The sequence below is a fragment of the Serinus canaria genome, chromosome 4 (genome assembly GCF_022539315.1).
Source record: "Serinus canaria isolate serCan28SL12 chromosome 4, serCan2020, whole genome shotgun sequence".
NCBI lineage: Eukaryota > Metazoa > Chordata > Aves > Passeriformes > Fringillidae > Serinus > Serinus canaria.
Window position 1 is genome coordinate 31,092,830 of NC_066317.1, and position 22,045 is coordinate 31,114,874.

General features: G+C 41.1%; 1 long non-coding RNA gene across 1 annotated transcript; it reads left to right on the top strand.

Moving 5' to 3' along the window:
• Nucleotides 1-1,959: 1,959 nt before the first annotated feature.
• Nucleotides 1,960-21,099, top strand: LOC108961193 (uncharacterized). Its single transcript, XR_001989369.3, has 6 exons — nt 1,960-2,032; nt 12,689-12,979; nt 14,082-14,226; nt 15,599-15,727; nt 18,644-18,711; nt 20,665-21,099. It is a non-coding gene; the product is annotated as an uncharacterized LOC108961193 (long non-coding RNA).
• Nucleotides 21,100-22,045: the final 946 nt, after the last annotated feature.

Genomic DNA, 22,045 nt, shown 5'->3' on the forward strand with positions numbered 1-22,045 from the left:
ATGTTAGTGAATTCAGCATGGCAGGGAAATTGTCAGTAAAGATCCAGAGTTTGACCTACAAATGTGGTGTACAGCAGGAATACAAAATGGATATACTGAGGGAGCAAAGGAGGCTTCAGAGGGTCTGAATGCTGACTTTTGTCTCTCTGCATCACTTTAAGTCACAAAGGATCAGCCCCTCAAAATTCATTATTTATCAGTTTTGTACAGATATCAGTTCCTTTCAGAGAGGTCTGGTGCAGTTAGGTTTCTTATTTTCAAAGGGTATTTAGCTCCATCAGCTTATTGCACTTCTACCTGCAGCTCTTTCCCATCCTGTTACTGAATATATCCCTTTGCATGTGAGTAGCTGTGAGTAGGAGGAAAGCAAACAGGGAGAGTTCCTTCTCTTTCTCTTCTCTGCATCCAATGGAAGGATCAAGTAGGAAAGCCTACCCCTCTGTCTTGCTCTTCTTGCCCCTGGGAAAGGTAGGAGGAGGAGATAATCTCCTGTGTGTTTGGGAAGACAACACCAGATGCCATGAGGACAAAAATGGCAGCTGTTTAGAGCTGGTCACCCTGGGGCTGTGGTCTTTTCTATTTGATGGGGCTCCTGGTCAGCTATAACTTACCCCTACAACTTCCCTTCAAAGGTCTTCAGGAAGCATGAAAAACCCCTTGAGCTCAAAAGCTGAGTTTTGTATGAGCAGATATAAATCAAGGCAAATTTTATAAAACTGCAGAAAACTGAGGCTGAAGCCAAAAGGTTTGTACACACGCTTAATCCTGCTTAGTTGGTCCCTGGGGCATGGGTCCTCACTTCCAGATTCACTCCTGCTTTTCCACAAACTTCCTGGGTTACAGCAAATGTTGTACAATGTCCTTTAGCTCCCCAAAATTATTTTTCTTTCCTTTACTTCGGGAACCTGTGCCTCTGCTGTTCCATTCAGTTTTTCTAATCCAAATTACACCACAATTTTCCAGTTCCTGAGATTTCTTATTTCTGCTTGCTTTTCCTAGCAGTCTTGCTCTGTGCTTGGGAAGCCTCCTCCCTGCCAAGAAGGGTCATTTGCTCCCAGGAGAGACCAATTTCCCTTCCCCTCACTGTGTCCACTTAATGAATTATGTCTGTTTTCAACATGGTGTAAAACAGGCAAAAACCCATGAATAACTTATGTACTTCCTCTATTTTTGGTGCTTTAAGAAGGGTGTACTTGGAAGGATATAGTATGTTCAATGTATGTTGTAAGAGCACCTTAACTATTGAAAAAGCTTGTTTAAGAAAAAGAAATTGTAGCATATTTTAGCCCTAAATAAATCAAAATTCTAGCCTATTCTGGGCTTGTAAAACTACTATGCTGTAAAGATAACAATGTTAAATATAGCAAATCATCACATGTGAATTGGCATGCATATGTTTAAGAAAAAATGTGGTGTATGTCATATCCACAGACATACATTTAAATTATTTCAGAAATCAAGCCATATTTACTATAACCTATTGCAAGTATGAATTCAGCTGTAACTAGATGTGTAAGAGGTTCAAAATAAAGACTAGGACCAGTGGAATGGGGAAAAATTTAGGGTGTCTGAAGCCTGTTATCTGCTTCTGCACCCCATGTTCTGCAGGAAGCTGACTAACGGGCAGGTTTGCATAATTACCAGGGTCTGTAAGCCTCTGTGAGCACACAAACCCCGTGGGATTCTGGTCACACAGAGGCTGCAAACCTGATGCTTTGTGTGTGTCTGCAGTGTTTGGGAATCATCCAGGCGGGATCACTTCATGGCTCATATCACATCAGAGCTCGCTTCCTCAAACAGCTCCTGCTGCATCTCTGCCTGCTCTAGCCAAGAGGGAAAATGCAGCCCACAGCCGCTCAGGCCCCTTGAAAGCAGACCTTGATGATGCCATGTAGCTTGCTTCAGTTTCTAATCTATCTGCTGTGTTCACTTCTGTTCCTTCCTTAGCCCGTGATTAATCCTGGCCATAAGGATGATTCAGGATGAAACTGCGAAGCAGAGCAAAACCTTTTTTCTGCCTCCTTCAACTCAGGTAATTTCATAGACAAAGTCTTTCTCACCTTAATCTGCGCTCCACTCTACAAATGCTGGTGAAGTTGCTGAGTTTCCCCACACACCACCCAATTCTGCCAGGGTAGTGATGTTTGTGAGGTGACACATATGGGGCATGGGGGCTGGGCACCACAAATAGTTGGCATTGCTGGTGCTGCCTATCATTGGAGATGTCTTTCCTGTGGAGGGAGTGTGTAAAGTCTTCCTTGTTCTGTGATCATGGGTATCATCTGGGCCAAAAGACAGACAAGTCAGAGAAACTCACTATTTAAGTTATTTTTGCTATTAGCCTGTTCTAGTATGCTTTGTTTTCATTGATCTTACTTGTAAAGCAACAATTTTGTACAGCTGTTCCACTTTGCAGGGACATTGTACTTGTTATACCTTTTGTTAGAGTGCATCTCTGGCAGTGGGGATCACAAAATCCTTTTTCCTGCTCTAAAAATCTGGCCATTAAAAAATGGTTGCCATGAACAAAGTCAGCCTCCTGGTAAAAAACAACTTTTTGGCATTTTTGATTGGGTGTCTACCTGTTAAAATGGTGCTTTCAGTTTTATTCACATAAACATGTTCAGGAGATGAATATGTATTGGCCAAAGGTATGAAATTAAAGTAGCTTTGGTTTACTAAATAAGATTCCATGATTTTATTCTAATCCACAATTAAAGTGGCTTGAATTCAATTTAATTTATCCCAATGTCAATCTAAAATATAGACTACAAAATCATTCTGAATAACAAGACCCTGAGATTTTTAAATACTTTTCATGTCATCTATAGGTGTATCTAAAAGGAATTTTAGTGCAGACTGATGAAGAGGTCTGGATTTCTGGAATGAGATGCTGTTTTGGCTGATCAGGTGCACAGCCAGAAGGCACAGTGTAGGAAAAGCAGAATGAAGCTGTACTCTCCATTGCTGCTGGGACATCTGGCTGGGAAACCTCACAAATCCCACCAGCCTGAGCACCTGAGTTTTCTCTGCTAGCAAGAGAGGAGGCTGGAGGGTGAGGCACAGACCTCAGAGTTTCACTCCTGCTCAGGTTCACCAGCAGCCTCTGCAGCACTGCTTCATGGTCAGGGCAGCACAGGCAATGGTATCTTTGCAAGAGCCCTGAGCTCACAAGGGTCTGGATGGAATAAATTTCAATAAATGAAGGGATTTTTTTTTTTTTTTAGATACACAGAGAGCTTAACCTGAGGGCTGGTGATTGTGAGCTGTGTCTCTGCCCTGCTCTGACAGGACAAGAGTCTTATGGGAACTCATAAATCACCAAAGTCTCTGTAGCACCAATTTACAGCCTGAGATTAGTATTGATATTTTTACTGCCAAAACTAAGGGCTGCTGCAGCTTGACAGCACACAAAGGCAGATTTTTGCCTTAATGGTTATTACAAAGCACATGGATAATAGCTTCAAAAGAGATCTCCCAAATTTAAAATGACCAAGTTGTTGAGATCATGATTCTCTGAGAGACACAATCTTGTTACCATTCCCATCATCACTTCTATAACTGGGAAATTATAATGATTCAGCCTTTGAATATAATTTAGCCAGACAATCCCCACACAGATTTCCAGCTGAGGAGGAAATATTTGTGACAAAAATGTGAAGGTGTAGAAATATTGCATTGTTATAGGGGAGCACGGGTCTTTCTTTGGACAACAACCAGAGTTCCTTCTGCACTGCCCTAAAGCTTTGTCACACAGGGAGAATGTAAAGCACACTGTGGATTAGGCCTCTGGAAAAGCCACAACCCACATTTTTAGTTAAAAGGAAAAACATTAGAAGTGTACTGAAAAAGTCTCCTACTAGAGCAGCAGCAGCTGATGATGCCAGTTGACTCCATTGCTGCCACGGATTTAAATCAATTCCCTTCTGGTTTACTGATATTTATTCTATTGCTTTAGGTAGTAGAACTGTATTGATCCAGACACTGGAAAAAAAAATCCTTCTCCAAACAGTCACAGTTATCACAAAGTAAAAACAAAAGCGCAAAAATGCAGGAGGGTGAGATTTCACATGGAGCTACTCTTGAAATATGGGTGAAGCAACACAGGAACAGATAAGAACTTTTTTGTGAAGCATTTTAGAATGAGAATAGTTTCTAAGTTTCGCAGTTAATCATGCTGGATAATACTTGACTCCTGTTCTTAGGCAAGGGCTTAATTTCCAAGCCATGTGTTTCTTCATGATGCATATTAACTGGAAATACCTCACTTTGTGCAGAGGCAATTAAGACAAAGATCTCTCTAACACAGTTCAGAATCAGACCAGACTCTCAGCAAAGGTCAACAATTTTGCTTTGTCTGTGTTGCATTAACAGGGCAGGACACCTTTTAAAACTGGATTCAGTCCTATTCAGCATGGGGCTAAAATTTAAGTATGAGTAGTCCATGCAATGCTTCTCTTAACATCATATCCATATTTGCAGCATCCTGTAATCAGTAGCTGAGCTCTGAGGAGCAGGTACTACCTGAGTGCACTTCTCTGACTTAACAGCTGATGCACAGCTTGGTTCCAAGGCCTCTTCATTCAAGGGTCTTGCTAACGTATAGCATTTTCCAGTGTTATTTAGAGATTGCAGGGAAATCTTCCTAGAATTGTTTCACTAATCCAGTTTACAGCACAGCCTCAAAACAATCACATTAGCACAAGTGCAGAGGCAGTGCACTTGTGATTATGTGCCATAGGTGCAATAATAGAGAGCAGGAACCTCCAAAACCAGCTTTGCTGCCAGAGAAAAATACAGGTTGATTTCCATCAGGTTTATTATTTTCCACCTCTGTTGTGTGAACTGTCCTGTAACTACATTCACCTTTTCAGGGAAGGATCCACACTAATCACATGTGTTTTTTTTCTGTCTGGCCTTCAGAAGAAACCATGTGTTTCAATAATTGGTAGAAATGAAATTATAATTTAATAGAAAGCCATGCAGTCTCTCAGTGCTTCCCACTGTGTGAGTAACATTCTGTAAGGAATTCTCTCATGTTTGTCATACGGAAAGCAAAGTTTAGACTTTCGTTCTTCCCTGCAGAAGGAAGGGAAAGGGTAAACAAAGGAAATCAATTATAAATGTTCCATTAATAAGGATGAAGATGGAATGTATCTGTCACTGGGAAAAACCCTGGCTTGATTCCCAAGGGACTGATTGCCTCCCAACAGTTTTGGCTGAGCAAAGGCGTTTGAGCATTGGGCTATTCTTGGTCAGAGAGAGAGAGGCAGAGCTGGCAGCTCACTCACTGTGCAGACTTGAAATCTCTGCAGTGTCTCCATAGCTGGCTCCAGCTGCACTCATTCTCCAGGCACAGTGAAGGACACATTTGCTTGATCAAGCTTTTGGAGAAAGCTGTGGGTATATTCCTAGAATGATGAATGGAAGAGATGATAGTAAGAATGACAATTATTTCAATGACACTGAGACTCGTTTTCCTTTTGTTTCACTGTTACTCCTGAAATATTAATTATAAGCCAGGACATTAAATTGTATTTATACTAATGTAAATAAATAATCATATGAATCTGAGCAGTCTTATTCCCCAGTAAGCACATATGCTAGGAGGGCATATTTAAAAGCACAGAAACAAATCATTGCTAAATACAGAGCCACTGCTTAAATTTACAACACCCTTTAGGGAATCTCCTACTCCCACAACAACAAAAATAGCTAATTCTACTGGCCATACAGTAACTTCCAGATGGCATTAGTGTGACCAGCTGAAGCTGGTGGTAGGGATTGCTAATTGTGGTGAATATGGTTGTGAATATTTTGTGTAAATTTTCAGAGAATAAAGGACAAAATTGCCCTTGTCACCCTGAGATGAACATCTTTAACCTAACTTAAACCATATAAATATATAGCAAATACCATGGGTTGTGCTGGGTATTTCTCTGATTAGCTCTTTTCAAATTAATTCCATGTGTGGATTTTTCTTTTTCTGTAGTTCCTGGTTCCAGTTTAACTGAAACATCCCAATTGCTTTCCAGGATAAAATGGCCACAGCTGGTGTTATCTAGCAATAGCTATTTCATGATGGCTTAATGAAAAGCATAAGCAGGCCCTAGACATGTGTTTACAACAGAACCTATTAATTTCCACACAAGCTGAAGGTACTCTGTGATTTTGCAGAAAGAGTGAGCTGCTCAGAAAACACAGCCCCAGGACTTGTGATTCTAAATCACTGATGAGAGGGTTTTATATTATGTTTTAAAATTGCTAAGTCAAGCCAGACAAAGCGCTAAATATTAGTTTTAGAACAAAAAAAGTAAAGAAATAATGAAAAGCTGTTCTTTGACAGACTATAATTTCATTGCTCCAAATACAAATATGTCTCTCCACTCATCAGGGGTAGCACAGCATCAACAGTTCCTGCATCTCTCTGCTGTTTTTTCCCTTTGTTTGTTGCCTATCTTTGGAGAAAAAGATACTTAGGGTATCTCAGCTTCCTGAATCCCCCCCTGCAGTCACAGAGTTCAGCTGCTTGGTGTAGGAGCCCACCCTCTGAGGCCCCAGGGCTGGATGGGATGCCATGTGCCATTTCCTGCAGCACTGCCAGTTCCAGCCCCTCCACCTGCCTGCCTGGGGTGCCAAGGGCACCGAAACAACGGCTTCTCAACCACCTGGTAAAATGGTTTTGGGGTTTTTCCTGGTTGATTTTTAACACAGATCAGTCCCCTGATCTCATTTTCCACGTGGCCTCAGGGGGTGCCTTGGGAAGAAGCAGTTGTGCCAAAGCAAACAGGGTGAGATGGGAGCAAGTGGCTGAAGGTCAGGAGCGCTGAGCTGGCGTTGTCCCGAGGAGCGCTGCAGCCGGAGCGCTGCTCCCACCTGGCATGCCCTGAGCTGGGTGCCTTTGGGGCCCTGGGAGCACTGAGTGCACACCAGGGGCTACAGCAGTCAGCAGGTGAAGGCTGCTGCAGAAGGATGGTGTGATCTTACAGTATGACCTTTCTGGAGGCTCTGACATCACAAATAACAAATCAGTTGGGGCACAGGGATAGAACAGCTCAGACTCATGTATAGTCATGGTTCTTCTTTAGCACTTTCCATTTTTACATATATGTTATGAAGACAGAAATAAGGGGGCCCTTAAAACACAAGAAGTGTTCTTTTAATACCCCAGTTAGATGTCTTCAAAGGGTAACTGCACTGTATCACCTGCACTGTACTTCAAGCACTATTTAACTCTGCTTTTTTTAGCTTATCTTTGTTTTCCTAAATTCCATTAAGAGTCTGAGGCTGGAAAAGCACACAAGAAATAAAAACAAGCTCTACCTTCCTGTCAGCTGCTAACAGTCTTTCAAGCAGTTAATCAGAATGCTCTGTGAGAATAACAGAAATGGCATGGTGAATAAGTCCAGCTTGGTCAGGTTTATTACTTAGTTCACCATCTTTTCTTCCTTGGGAAGATGGTTTCTGAAGCAGTATGAGAAGGTCAAGCCCCTTTTGACCTTAGGGTTGTGAGCTGGATCTGGAGATCAGTAGAAATTCTAGGACACAGCTGTAGAGGTATGTGAGTGCATTATTTTTTTAAAAATTGGATCCTGACAAGGGAGTACTATATTTTGTTGAAATCAGAACCAAGAAGCTTACTATTGCTTCTTGATACTATTGCATAAATAAATCCCATTTTATTTTTAAGGAATTACTTAAGGGATTTTAAAAAATAATCTTCTTATCTTTAAACCACTGGAAATGGAACAGTAAGCATAAACCTATCTGGAATATTAGGAACTTGGAGCACAGATATTTGGTTCTTTATCTAAAGAGTCCTACTCTGCATATGAATAATATGCTAATTATGAACCACTTGCTAACTTGTAAATCTGCAATAACACACTTGCTTCACTACAGGCAACAGAACTCTATAAATAAACAGGTGAATTTTACTTTTCCTTTTACAAGGTATCAGTGTCACTAATAGCAAGCTGTGCATTCTCCATTACTGATTATGGTGCTGAGATGAAGTTACTTCTGGTGCTTTAAAAATAACCTTGACTGTTCCTCTTGTCTCAGAATTGCCTGGCACAAATCTTTCACAGGAGTGATGCCCGTGTCACACAATACTGTAGTGACATTATTGCATTAAAGACAGTCAGCAAGAAGAGTCCAAAGCACTTCCCTAGATAAGTTTCTCAGGAAAAGTGCTTTCTACAGAAAACCTATGCCCCTAAGAGAGTGTAATCCACCATCTACTGAGAATAACAGCAGCCTTACCATGATATTAGATAGAAAGCAGGGTAGAAAAGCTCTTTGGCAGAAAAACCTCTTAGGACAGCATGTAGCACAGTAGTTGGATTGAAATAAGGTTATCCAACTCGACATTTTTCCTGAAACTTGCTCAGTTTTTTTAATGGCATTAACAATGCTGCAGAAGAGTTGAGTAGGTAAACTGACAAGCTGTTTTCATCTCTGAGTGCTATTTATACAACTTGCACCCTGCAATTTCACCACTGTGTGCTCCTTCTGACAAGGAGTGGGGACAGTGTCATGTTGGCTTTTAGTGAACAGGCAATTCAGTAAACCCTCCAGATATTATGACACTGAATATATTGGTGCTGCACCTATATCTTGACTATCTTGTGCAGTTCTGATTCCCCACTCTTCTAAATCTCATGAAATGATCTGCTAAAAGGAGAAAAGACACAGAAAAGGGTTGATGTGGGTGTACTTATCTACCTGTGCTGTTCAGTTAATTTTAAAAACTGAAAACTAATGGTAATCTAGAATCAAAGCCAATGTATTTGACTTCATTTCTCTTCAGGAAGTTGACAGAAATGTCCTGTTCTCTCTCAGAAATGACTGAGAAGGGTGTGGTAGAGAGCTCTTAAATAATGACCTTTCTGAAGGTGAATAAGGAGCGGTTGCAACAGTTCATAAGCCCAAACCTAGAATTAAATTCCTAGAAACATATTTAAATATCAAAAGGAATTACTTTTTTCACACAGCTCACAGCTAAATCAAATCACCTTTTTGCTCAAAGGAGTTGCAAGGAAAAAACCTGTGAATGAGATTTAAGAGCAATTCTGGCAAGGATATTAGATGATATGAATTCTTAATCTGACCCCAAACTACTGATTTTATGTTCCTGGGGCTTGTACCTCACTAGTAGAAGCCACTGCTGTGTATAGCTTGAAGAGCACACACTCCTAGGTTCAGTGCTACTGGAGCACATATACTGTATTACAACTCAATTTTTACTATCCATGTAAATATATATAAAAATTATATATATATAAAATTTTATATATATATATATATATATATATATATATAAGAATACCAAAAAATTTTTGTATAATATGATATATTATATATCAATGTATATATATTTTATATTTTCTTATCTATTATATAAGAATATATAATATATTCTTTATATATTCTTGTATATTTAAGAGAGAAGTAGACTATTGAAATACAACTTGTGCAATCCTTGTTTAATTATTACAAGCACTGAAATGCATCAGTCTCTAAATAAAATCATTGTTAAGCATGAGTCTATACCCAGACCACTACTATAATATGAAAGCAGTTTCCAAGACACATACAAGTTCTTTTAATAAAGATACATATTTCTGTTAGCCCATCAATTATATTCTGGGCTCTGCTCGTTTACACTTGTGCATTTGAAATTCAAATGGAACTGTAGTAGGATAACACCTCTGAAGCTGCTTTTAACTAGAAAGCCTGAGAAATCCTTGCTGATGCCCAGCAGGAGGTTTTCATTCAGCCCCTGGAGCAGAACCTCATTTTCTCCTTGAATACTGCCAGGGCTTTTTCTTGAACATGGAGGTGCAGGGCTTGCTTCTAAGTAATGAATGAGAACTGCTGGGCAAGGCATAAAAGCTTCCACATTGGAAAAACATCCTGTTCATGTTGCTGCTCCTAGGTGTGCATGTCTTTATGTGCCTAGCACACAATAAATAATCCCTTGTGGCTGAAAAATACCCAGATACTCGATATGAAAAATGAGAATATCAAAATTCTGTTTTTTCTTTTTAGGCACCAGTCTGTCATGAAACAAAGAACCATGGTGCCATTTAACATACATTTCATGTCACTGCTTAATCTTTCTTTGCTGTGCTGCCTGTGCTTTAATCCCCACTCTGTTGTGTTTACCCCACTGCACACACACTGGCAGTGCAGGTGCACACTGACACTTGCCCTGTGTCCCTGCGTCCCTGGCACCTGCAGGGACACAGGGAGAGTGCTGCAGTTCTGCTCCAGCTTGGAGCAGCATCCCTGCTGTGCAAAGGGCTCCAGACCCCATCCCCAACTCCCTGTGTGTCTCCCTGTGTGTCTCCCTGTGATGCTCTGTGGTGGCAGGGTGGCCCATGTGGCCTCTCCTTGCCTGGGGGGTCCAGCCCCTGCTGCATGGTGGCAGCAGGGTGTGTGCCCATCACCACAGTGGCTGCCTGCTCTTCCCCTGGGGCACTGTGACACATCAGTCCCTCGCCTGTGCCAGTGTCCCTGGGGCTGGCCCAGCCTGGTACCCACACTGTGGCAGGGTGGCAGCCCGGGGGAAGCAGCCCCTGCAGGTGCCCTTGGAGAGCTGGCTCCAAGTGAGCCCCACATCAGTTTGCCTGCGTTTAATAAGTCTGCTGGGGACTGCCCACTGACAATTGAATTATTTGTCTTCAGGAACCTGGAGTTGTAGGGAGCCTGACTTCCTGGGCTTCAGCTGCTATTTGCTGCTTCGGGGGGTCTTTGTCCGAAAAGGTGGATCCTGGGCAGCACCTGTGGCTCTTCAGGGTCTTCCAGTGCATGAAACTGATCTGAGGACAGCCAGCTCTTTTCCTAGAGTTGCTTTTTCTATGGTTCACCAAGTAATTTTGTTGAGATTTGGTTTTATTGGTGCTGGCAAAAGATATGGAACAAAGGAGCCCCGAACACAAATCTGTCTGGCATGCCTGTCAGGAATGCCTTGATTTCTGCCAATCCTCCAGCTGCTGGTTCCATCTGTTGTCTCCTGATTTTTTTTCATTTGTACCTTAGGGCACAAGCCACTTCTGTGTGTGTGAATCTAAAGGGACTGGTATGACATAATAGAAGTCCTCAGTGCATCAGCAATACTACATATAATATTAAAAATGCTCAGCAAGAGATTTCCAGTATATTTCCAACCACATCTGAGATAAACTTCTCATTAATGAATAATCAAGAACATCAGTGCTCCTTACACTGTAGTTAAACATATGTGGCAGCTCTGATTTTTGTGCTGAAGCATTTTTATTGTCATTTTAATAGTTTCCTTTTCCCCAAACACCCCTACAGGGCCCTTTCAGAGCATTGGACTGGGAGTGCCTGCCTGTGCATGCCCACTGGCACATGCTGATCTTCTGAGTAAGAGCTGAGCTGGTGGACACTGGCTTTGAATCACCAAGGGTTTCTTGTTCATCAGCATTTTGCTGCTGTCTTCTCTTGACCTTTCAGCTGCTCCTCCCAGTGTGACTTGCCTCAGTCTCTCTTCCTCTTCCCAAATGGGAAGTCTCTCTTCCTCTTCCTCTCAAATGGGAGTTTGGTCTCCCATTTTTACTCCTCCTCCCTTTACTTTCCCACAAGCCACATTTTTTCGTGCTGTGTCATGCAGGGTTAGGAGTGCACCCAGCCTCTGCCAGGCACATCCAGGGGCTGGTCACAGCCTCCTGTTGTCACTGCAGGGCTGGGCTGCCTTGCAGACAGCACACACAGTCAGGCTGAGGGCTGGCTTCGTCTTCAAGCCCTTGTCTTCATGAAAAGGTGTAGCCATTGAAAATAGCAGTGGAGTTGAGGAGGTGTTAAACTTACACAAGTGATGCCATGCTTGTTAGATGTGCTTATGCTGCTGCTGATTTGCACACAAGAAGGGGGGTAACATTTGTTTTTGTTGTCTGTATTTATGCTACACACATTTCTTTCACAGCTGATGGTGGTCCACAATTCTCAAAGTAAAAGATCACCCTTCTACTTGGCATGCTTGTATTTTGTGTAGAAAAAGCCTAATAAATCGCAGAAAGAGAGAAGATGGGAAAATACAGCTGCTGTGTCATTGTACTGCAGATTAAATCACATGATTTCAAACTTTTCAGCAGCAGCAGCAAGAAGAGCAAAGTCAGTAGAACACATTGCAGAAGTACATGCAGTTTTGAGGCAGCCACATGGTGGACATGAGGGCTTCCTCAGGCCTAACAAATAATCTGTCTGGTTGGAGAGGTCTGTTCAGAGATGGAGGGAGATATGAGGCAGCACATGGTCTGCTTTTTCTTTCTGTGCAGGCTTGGTTGCTCATTTTATTTTAAAAGAGCTTCAAAATGAACGACATATATCCCCCACCTAGGTGAATAATTTTGTTTCAGTCCATAGTGTGGCATCTCAATTTCAGCTGCAAAGACTTTGGCTCAAGATGCAGGCCCTGTAGTGGAACAGCTGAGCTGTGGACATGTGCTCCTCTGCCATCCCTGCTGTGGAGAGGGGGAGGTCAGGAAATCAAATGCTGGGATTAGGAACACAATGCACCGCAGCAGGAAAATTCACCAGGGCTCATCTGTTGGATCCTGAGCACTTCTGAGAGCATATTTAAAGCCTTTTGCTTTGGCGTGGGGTTTGGGGTTTTTTAAAATTGGTTTTGTTCCTTGGGTTTTTTAATTTCTTTTTTCAGTGGACTGAGCTCCTCTGTGGATTTCACTCCAGGGAGCCGTGGAAGAGCTGGCCTGTTCTCATGGAGCAACCTGCAGGAAGACATAACAAAGACTAACAGAACTCTGAAGTAGATGACCTGCAGCCACATTAATAATTGATCATGTTAGCAGTTGATGAGTTGTGCTAAATTGATCTGTGGCGAGATAATGTGAATTAAAAGCTGCTTAAATATTTAGTTTTGGGCTCTTTCTAAATGGCAGGAATTTGAACTAAAGGCTACACAGGAGTCATGACTGGAATCAACTTTTCAGTAAGTACAAGCTGTCAGAATAAAAGGTACTATCTAAATGTAAATCATTATTTATTAGAGGAGGAATCTCTTGCAGGTAAACATTTTAATGGAGGACTGGAAATATTTTCTCACAGAATTCTCCAAAGGTAGGATGATAGATTAAGATTTTCTTGTCATTAGTTTAATTCCTCCATATTTTACTTTAGTTAAATGCTGCTGCATCTGAGGGAGGGCACAAAGCATTGCAGGGAAAAAGAGGGACTAAAAGCCTGTAGGAAGTGAAGGAGGACTATTGGCTGAAACTCCATATGTTTGTTGCAGCACTGCAATGCTGTACAGCTGGAGCACAGCTTGAGTGAAATGAATCTGTAGTTGACTGGTGAGAGGAAGTAAGGAGGCTAATTCTGACATTGGATACATATATGTGTGTGTATATATATATCAGGCAAAAGAATTTGCTGATGACTCTGCACAGGGCTTGTAACAGAAGGGAGTCAGTGCCCTGAGCTAAAGTGTCTTTGCCAGTGAGACAAGTCCCACTGAAGAAAAATCCCTCCCTCTGACAAAGAGCTGCTCAGATCCCCTCAGCATGCTCAGATCCTACTGCATTGCCTCACAAACTATTTTGAAAGACTTTATGATGTCATTAATAGAGTTTTGAAGGCTGACATGCATTCTTGGTTGGTTTAGGTGCTGCAGTTCCTAATAAATCCTTCCCTGGCTTCTCCTAGCCCCTCTCCAAAGAAACGTCCTTAATGTAAAGCAGTCTTGGTCCTTAAGTGGAAATGTGTTTTATCTCACCAGTTTAGTGCAAACAGGCTGGAGTTATCTTTAGTGAGAAGAGAAGGCTCCTGCTTCTCCTACTGTGGTTCCTTCCTCACAGTTTGTCTCACTTCATTCCTTCATGTACCAAGAGCACTTTGGTATTCGAGGGTATTTGTCTTGTTTTTTCTCACCCTTCACAAAAGCTGTCCTCTGCTTAACATGCACATTTTTTCCTTCAGAGCCATTTTCCTCTGTAGGCTCTCTGAGCTGGCCAGCTGCCAAACAGTAGGGTGAGCTGCATGAAAAAGCCTTGATCATTGACAGGCTGTCTTACAATTTCTTTCTTGTATTCAAGATGCAGATGGATGCCATTAGAAAGGTTTTTACTTCGAATGTGTGCGGCTTGTCCACATGGCTGAGATTAGTGCTCAATGCTCATATAATGCTTTTCATCCTCCAAAGGACTTTACAAGCTCCAGCCCTCAAAACACCCCCACAAGGTAGGTGCCCAAGTTTTGTTATGTGTGTTATAACAAGGAGGGACACATGTTAGTAACTTGTTCAAAGATGAATGGCACAGTGAGCATTGTAAAGGAAGCAATTATTTACACTTTCCTAATGCTCTTCTGTGATGTGTTCCTATGAAAGTAATAAGTTAAAAGACTTCGCCATGGCAACATGCCTTCCCCCATGAAAGAAGTGATTAGTGACATCAAAAATTAAAATGTATCTCAGGTTATAGTACTACTAGATAAAAATGCAATATTTCTAAAATTTATGAGGCCAAATATGCTACTGCACTAAGCTTCAATTAATCCAGCAGAACTGGAGCCTACAGGGATCATCCAAGAGACTCAAATTTGATAAAAGATTTGGAACATTTGCCTCAAACCATACTTCAAAACAGAGGGAAATGATTAGAGGAAGAATGATGAAAAATGCCTTCTCAGTTGAAAGAACAGTGTAGGATTATTTTTTTCCTCCACTTTGACTGCATGATTAAAATTAAAACAGCTCCAGTAACCTGAACAGTACCAGTATGAACTCCCTTCCACTGAAAGTTCTTGTAATATTGTACCTCATCTTCATGAGGAGGCTGAAATAAGCTGTAGCAGCAAAAGATATCTTTATAATTATGCATTTGTACCGAGCTTCTACTGGCCTGACTGTGCTGACAGGCTTCACCTTGCACAGACAAGCCAGTGGAAGTTTCCAGTGTTGACCAGCACACGTAACGTGGCCGGGGCCACTCTGGGATGTGGTTTCTAAACTAGATGGCCAAGACCTCGAAGGCTGTCTGGTAATCATCATTTAAGGTCTTTGTAACCTCAGTGGGCTTAGGGCCTGCAGAGGTAGCTGGAAAAATTGGCTTGGAAAATAGCAGCCAACTTGGCCCCATGAGGAACAGTTGATAAGGCTGTGAGATGGTGAGGCTCCTCTGAATAAACCAGCAGGGGCTGCTGGGGGAGTCCACAGCACAGGGGTTTACTCCACAGACATGCACCCACCTTATGCTTTCTGGGTGAGCAGACTGCAAATAGCCTGTCTAGCCCAAGCCCTGAGCAGGCTAAAGCTCAACAGGTTAAAGAAAGTGTGTGTTTTAATTCTGTTCCCTCTTCCCTATTTTTTGATGCAGCTTTGCTGTCTTCCAGATTATTGGGGTTTTTTTCACAGAGTGAATACTTGCATAGTTGTGTCAATAGATGAAGGACTGCAGCATCTCAGGAAAGATGCTGAGTGTAACTGAACTCTCTGGTGTGCCACGTAGGACTGCGTGGTTGGTGCTGCAAACAGTAGGGTGAAGGGTTGGAATGGTATAAACTAGTCGTGCTTTTTTAGCCCCAAAAATGTTTCTTTTTTTTTTTCCCCCAGAATACTTAGATATTCCATCTTATCACCCTCTTGTTTCCCTGGGAAAGGTATCTGGCCCCACAAAGTACTCTGGAGAAAAGGGAAAAGCGACTCATTTTCTGGTTTTATGACTACTCTACGGTGTTTCAGGTAAATTCAGGGAAATGATGGGCACATAAATTAGTAAAATTTTTCTTAAGGGAAATTACAAGTGGAACAAGTTATCACATTTTTATGGTTCCTACATCCTTAGCCTTTAATGCCAGCTACCTGATTTCACTTTATAATTTTGCAAGTGAGTGCATCTAGGCCAATTAAATATTTTCAGTTGCTTTCAAAAGAGTTGCAAATGCCTGCTAGAAGATGGAGATACCATATGATTTAGCCTTAATCATTTGGGTTAAGAGAGATACCTTTTCAGGGCCATGACTTACCTGTATAGTTTTGAAGAAAAGACATACATGTGCTTGTACTGTGAAGTATTTTAATGAATAGCTCAAAGCAATACATTGCTTTGGATATCTTCAGTACTTTTATTTCGCTTTAAAATTTACTGAAAGAAAGATCTGCGAGCACTTCAGAATGGGTTCAGGCCACTGTAGTCCAGTTTTTCTCAAATGCCATCACATCTTCATCCACCTAAAAATTCCTTTCTTATTTTCCCCAAGATTAGCCTTGGGACCTTTAGGTTTGAGGCTCCCACAAAGTGAAGTGCAACTTAATTCCCACATGCACAGATCTTTTAAGATCTAACCACAGTAGGAAAATACTTCCCCTAACTTCAGAATTGGTCTCCAAATTCAAATGAACTGAATAGCTGTAGCATTATTGATGGTTTAAAAAAATATGTATTTTTGCTTGAAAGTCCCCTCTTTGCCCTTTGAAGATCTGCTATATATGGTTTTAATCAATTGTGTTTATATTGACCAGGAGTATCAGCCCACTACCAGGGTCAGAAATTTACGTATAAGGTGAGGGGGACCCTCACTGGGAGTATGTTAGTGATGAGTGTGGGTTAAGGATTACAAGTACTTCAAATAAAACTTCAGAAAATCTATTTGAAAATAAACAAAGTATCCAGGTAAATACTTGACTTCGGGAGCATTGAGAATGTTTTTGTAACACAAGGGACCAAGACAGATTAATTAAAGTTGAAATTTTCTCCTGTGCTTCAACTCCTCTGCTCCGTAGCAAGAGGAATCTGAGCTCATACCTGAATGCAGTAGTAATGCAAAGGCTCGAGGCAACATTGTTAGCTACTCACACCAAGGGAATGAAGTTACACAGCTCACTTCCACCTGAGAGAAGAGCCATTGGAACAGTTCGTGCGTCGCTAACCAGACACAGATGTGGCCATGGGGCAAACAGGGGCAAGATTGTTTTGGTGTTCGTCACGCAGCTCTTCCCAGGGCACAGCTGAGTGCACCTTAAAGAGGTGTCTCTCTCTGGGGGCTTCAAGCAGTGCATTTTTTCTTTTAGCTGGAGACCATCCTCTGCTGCAGCACTGTGAGAACTCCCTAAGCGCCCAGCAGGGATCAGAGGCAGGGAGAGGGTGCTTAGCTGTTTTAAACTAGCAGGGTTTTGCTGGTGTCATTGAAAGGCAGGGGCTTTAATCAGATGAGGACCTGGGCTGTAAAACAAAGATACACTGAACAGGAGAATGATCCACAGCAGCTCCTCTCCCACTGAAGAATCTGCTTCCTGGTGTGAATGCTGCTCGCAACAAGAGCGTGTGGATGCCAATCTCCACGCTGCAGTTTATTTGCAGGAGGGTACTTGTGAAGTATTTCAAGACTTCCTTATCCCAAAGACTAAATACACAGGACTGTCTCCATTCCAGCTAGCTTGAGCCGAAGGAAGAGAGATAAAATTTAAATATGGATAGCAGGAGTGTGGCTACAGTGGCAGTGCACAGGGCTCTTGTCATGCCAGTCAGGTGCCAGCACATATCAGTAGTCTTGTAAGTGGCTAATAAAAAAAAAAAAAAAATTATTGGCAAATGGCTTCCTCCAACAAAATCTTTGAGAGTTCCTTTATTTTTCAAAAGTTACATCTTCCAGAGGGTCATCTATTTGCCACAAAGCGTTAATCTCAACTACCTCTTTCTGTCCAATTACCTCCCACATGTCAGTTTCTCTTCCTGACCTAGAAAACTTCTTTACAAGATAGACTTGGTTGGCTACAGGTCTTCATCTGCAACTTCCCTCTGCTACTTGCTCTGCTAAGCACAGCAACAAAGACGAGGCTTTATCTTCTTATTTTAATTTTTTTTCTAGAAAGGGAAAGTGAAACAGGCAGTGTGTTCCCATGTTCTTCTGCACGAGAAGGCAATGGTGCATGTTCTCAGCACAAATCAGTTGTTGCAGGAGTAGGAAGATAGTGTTTATCACAGCTAGCTGCTGAATGTTTAAGGAGTATTATGAGTATCTGTTACATAAATGAAACAAATAACAAAATTAACATAAAAACCCCGAGGGAAAGTGGTGAGTTGTTTCTGTCTGTCTTAGATCCAAGAAACACAGGGAATACATTGTGTAAACTTCTACCTCAGAGCTAGTGACTGCTTAAGAGTGCAGTACTGCTTGTTTTTGTCTGGTCCTTCACGTCTCTGTGTTACTGGAGGATTTCTTGTGTTACTGGAGGACAACTGAATTTTATCCTTGAATTGATCATTATGCATTTGTACAGAAGCTGAAGGTTACAGTGGAAATAGGGATCTCTTTGTATTAAGTTCATTACAAAAGGAAAGGAATAGAAAGTCTTAATTTACACTGCTGACATTAACAGAGACTGTAGAATCACTGAAACACATTTGGTCATAATAGTGTTTTGAACCTGAAGTGTGTAATTTTTGATGACCTGTCTATTAAGAATATTTGAATACAGGTTCAGTGAGGAGCTCTGCACACACATGGTCAGGCATATTGTCATTAAATTGTCCAGAATGATCAAAACAATTTCACTATAAGCTTAGATCACCTTGGTAGCTTAACTCAGTGTCCATTTACCTGGAATGTGCTTTCTTTGGACAGAGTAAAACTGGATTTTAAAACTCTTTTATTCCAGTTACTGGATGGTTTCTTCCTGGAAGAATAGATGGAAGACAAATCGATGGAGTCTGGTATCACTAATTTGTAAGTAACAAAAATACCAAGTTTTATGGAATTCACTGAACTTAAAGCTGATTCTATCCATTTAAATTGGTACCTAGTACTTGTCATATTATGATATAGGTGTGAACATGCTTTGCCAGGATATGTATGCACAGCAGAGAAACACTCACTTAAGTACACACCCACACATCCCCATATGCTTTGAACAGACCTAAATGGTGACTGAAGGATGGAGAAGGCTGAGCCACATAAACATTATCCACAATGACTATTAATTTCAAGGCAAAGCAATAATTCATAAAGGTTGTTAGGAAGCAATGTAAATGCAAATGCTCTTCTAATAAGTGCTGGCAGTATTATGTTGGAACGTGTTTGTGATTCACCACAGTGTGTTAAGCAGGGAGGAGCGTGGATGATTTCTGTGCAAGATGGTGACAAGAGTAAAGAGGTGAAAACTGACAGGAATGTGGTGTTTGGGGACTCAGTCCAAGGAATAGCTCTAGCATGGGCTGACTTAGCAGTGCAGTAAGCAGTGCTTGGTGCTGGAGCTAGGACGGGCAATATCTGGAATAATTAATCAATAATTCATCATGGAAAAATGCTACCAGCTGTAAAATTAATTTGTGGAATAATGCCCTTCAGTAATGCCAAAAGTTATATTCATATTTTTTGAAATAGCTAGTACAAGCTGAAGACAAATGCTTTAATAATATAGAATATAGAATATAGAATATAGAATATAGAATATAGAATATAGAATATAGAATATAGAATATAGAATATATCTGACTTTTAAAAAATGAAAATATTTCTGATGGCAGCCAGTGAAAATTAGGTAATTAGTATAGATCCTAGTACTGAAAATAGCTCACTGAGAGTGAAAGGTCTTAATAACAATGTTAACAACATTTTTTTCTCATATAAATATTTTATATCCTGGTGCAGGAATAAAGTTCCTATCTCCTATGTTTTTCATTTACCTAGTAGAGCTTTACATGTTTTATTTCTCATTCTGCATGATCTATTAGGTAACTTTATCATCGAGTGTTTTATGAAAAGCAGTATTGTTGGATAATAATGATCATCTGGCTATCTATCATTAATATGTATGAATTACATTATTTTAAAGGCTTGGCCAGCTTTGAATAAATAGTAATCTCATCTGTATTTGACTTTTAGACAATTTCTACTTTTGATATTTTGGCACAATCATGTAATATTTGTGTTGTAGAAACTTCAAAAGTTATTTTAAATAATGCAATTATAGTTATTTCAGCAAGAGTAAGCTTGTCTTTTCTTTTAGGAAATATGTTGGCTTAAGTGTAAAACAATGAAATGTAAGTTTGGGATTTAATTTGTTCAGTAATTTAAATTTCAAAGGCAATGAGTAAGAATGAACTATTTTTTCCTTATTTGGGATGTTGTTTACTGAAGTATATTGTTTGAAATATATGTGACACCAAATATATGGATCATGTAACTGTAATGATATACATTCAACAGTTGAAATGGTTCCTTTGTATATCCTGCCTATATTAGTTCATGGATGACTCTTTGGAAAGGAGCAGAGTGCATTTTTTAACCTATACATTATTCAGAAAGTGTCATCTATCTGAAACAACACTGGCTTTAGTCTCTCTGATGCCTTTGCCACTGTGCAGCAGGTGCAATTTGAGACCCACACAGAGCACCTCTCCACGCTGGCAGCCTGTGCCAGAGCACACCAGGACCGAAGCACTGACTTATTGCTGTGTGCTTTGTACCTTCCCACTGAAACAACCTCTTCCACCACACATCCTGATGGGAAAAAGACTCAATTTCACTGCTTCTCTCTGTGGTTCATTTTCTGTTAAAAAAAAACCAAACAAACAACTTCAAAATGCTACTGCTACTAGAAACAGCACTTTGCTGTGCTTCTTTATATCTCAGAAAACCTAAGAAGTTGAGTTGCTAGTTTTGTGTCTCTTTTCACAGAAGGAGAAGCTGGGGCAGATTGTGACATCTGGAGCACACCTTCCCAGTGGGGGTACCAGGATAGAAGACCTCCCATCACCACTTTTGCTCCTGAGGGATGAGGGGCAGACCTGCACCGTGGTCACAAGCACAGAGGAAATTTGTGTAGATGTTCCAGAGCTTCAGGAACGCATGCTTGACCTTCAAGAGTTGCTGCTGGTTTGTTCAGTGCTCACACAGTGTGCAGCACAGGCCTCCTGGGTGCTGCTGCAGTGCAGCCACCTTTCCTTTTGTTTGGGCACCTTTATCAGTACAGCTGAAGGGAACACTCTGTGGACTGTGAATTCCTCTCCAAGATCATGTAAATACTTGGACAGTACATGCTGTTTCTCTAGTATTAATCTAACCAGCTAAAGCTAGTTTGCATACATCTGCAGAAGTTTAATGATAAATATTCCCAAATGTAGCTATGCAAATAGTGGCAAATGCTGAATAAATATGTGAAATGCATTATAGTAGTCAAAAAATTCTTCCATTTTTCCTTCAAGAAAAAAACAAAGGATGATTTTTCCTTTGTGGTGCAGGCCAGGTTCTCTTTTGTAACCTTTTGTAACCTAGAATTTCATACATCTTATGAGTATAAAAGGATCATAAAACCTGTGGTAAATATTCAAGGATTATTTTACTATGCTCTGTGTTAGACATCTATCCCACCCTCTGGATCAGAGGTGCAGAGTGGTTGTTTCATATTGTGCCCATACATAAGTGATTACTGGATGACAAATATCCACAATAACAGAGGATGTTATGTAAAAAATTAACAGACAAAACCACCCACCCAAACAAACAAGATAAAAACAAGGAAACTCACATGCCTTTCATCTTAATGCAAAAGGCACTAAAAACTGGAATTGCAAGTGGTAGCAATCCCAGCCACATATAAATCCCAAAAGGTGAGAGTCATTCTTGGAAATGACTCTCTAAAGAGAGAGCATAGAGAGCCAATCTTATTTGAAGCATAAGATCATTTCCCCTTGGTAGTGGCCTTACTCATACCTAAAATAATTCATCTTTGACTTTAAATCCAACAAAATTGGCTTCTGCCCAGTCCAAAGGGGATGGCTACTGTTCTCAAGGTCAGCTCTGGAGGGGTTCACCAGGCCAGTACCTCTGTTCCCCTATAACTGTCCCCCTCCATGAATGGTTATGGAAGTATCTTTTTATGGTTGCCAAGAAGGTGCCAGGAAAGATCTGGGCAGGATAGGGGCAATTCTGAGGGCTGGAGTTTAACTGCATGAATCTGCTGCAGCTGCCATGACATCTCCAGGAGAGAGATGGAAACAAGTACCTACCCAAGAAATGGGAGAAAGGGGCATCCCTGGGCTTATAACCATTCAGACTG